At 50.1% G+C, this 1,045-nt stretch overlaps 1 pseudogene; it reads right to left on the reverse strand.

Annotated features, from left to right (window-relative positions):
- Positions 1-550: 550 nt before the first annotated feature.
- LOC103297605 (60S ribosomal protein L39-like) lies at positions 551-719 on the reverse strand (annotated as a pseudogene).
- Between the last annotated feature and the right edge of the window lie 326 nt (positions 720-1,045).

A 1,045-nucleotide genomic window follows, 5' to 3' on the forward strand; every position in this document is an offset into this window, starting at 1 on the left:
GGGGCTCGATCCCCAGTAGGGGGCGTGCAGGAGGCATCCGATCCATGATTCTCTCTCATCATTGACTAGAGGCCCGGTGCATGGGATTCGTGCACTGGTGGGGGGCGTAGCCTGCAGGGAATCGGCCGCTGTGGGAGCGTCGCTCATCCTGGTCAGCTGAGCAGTGCTCCCACTGGGGGAGCGAACTGACCACCAGGCGGCAGCTCCTGTGTTGAGCGTCTGCCCCCTGGTGGTCCGTGCACGTCATAGCGACTGGTCGATAGGTCGTTCTGGTCGTTCCACCTTTCAGTCGCTGGGCTTTTTTCTTTCTTTCTTTCTTTCTTTCTTTCTTTCTTTCTTTTTTCTTTCTTTCTTTCTTTCTTTTTTTAAGGTCTCACACATTTATTACTGAACCATCCTACTATTCCAGAGGCGGGGGGATCAACAGAGCAAAATCACAAGTCCATTAATTCTCCAATCAAAATGCCCCAACTGTCCAGACGGTAGCATCTTTTCAACCATTTAAAGGTGTAGGCAACCTGGATACAGCAGAAATGTGGGAGTCATCTCTCCTGTGTGATTCCTCATAGGCCCAGCTTGGTTCTTCTCCAATGTCTCCTCTTCGAGTTGTACCTGATTTTGTTACCAGTTTTCCTCCGAGTCCATTGGGGAATGGGCCGGTTCTGCTTTTGTTACTTGGCCGGGAACCTCTTGATCCTGAAGGTCGTGTGGGAAGACATGGCAAAGGAGAAGCGAACGCTGCACCTCGATGGCGGAGAAAGAGCCGCTGGGCTTTTATTATGGAGGATGTTTCTATCTCTTTCTCCTTCTCCCTTCCTCTCTGAAGTCAACAAATATATTTAAAAAAGAAAAAGCACACACACAAAAAACACCTCATCGACACAGACAGCAGCGTGGTGATGACCAGAGGGGAGGAGGGGAGGGGGGGTAGGGGAGGTAGAAGGGGGTAAAGTGGGGATAAATGGTGATGGAAGGAGACCTGACTTGGGGTGGTGAACACACAATACAACATACAGATGATGTGTTATAGAATGGTACACCTGAA

The sequence above is a fragment of the Eptesicus fuscus genome, chromosome 21 (assembly GCF_027574615.1).
Source record: "Eptesicus fuscus isolate TK198812 chromosome 21, DD_ASM_mEF_20220401, whole genome shotgun sequence".
Taxonomy (NCBI): domain Eukaryota; kingdom Metazoa; phylum Chordata; class Mammalia; order Chiroptera; family Vespertilionidae; genus Eptesicus; species Eptesicus fuscus.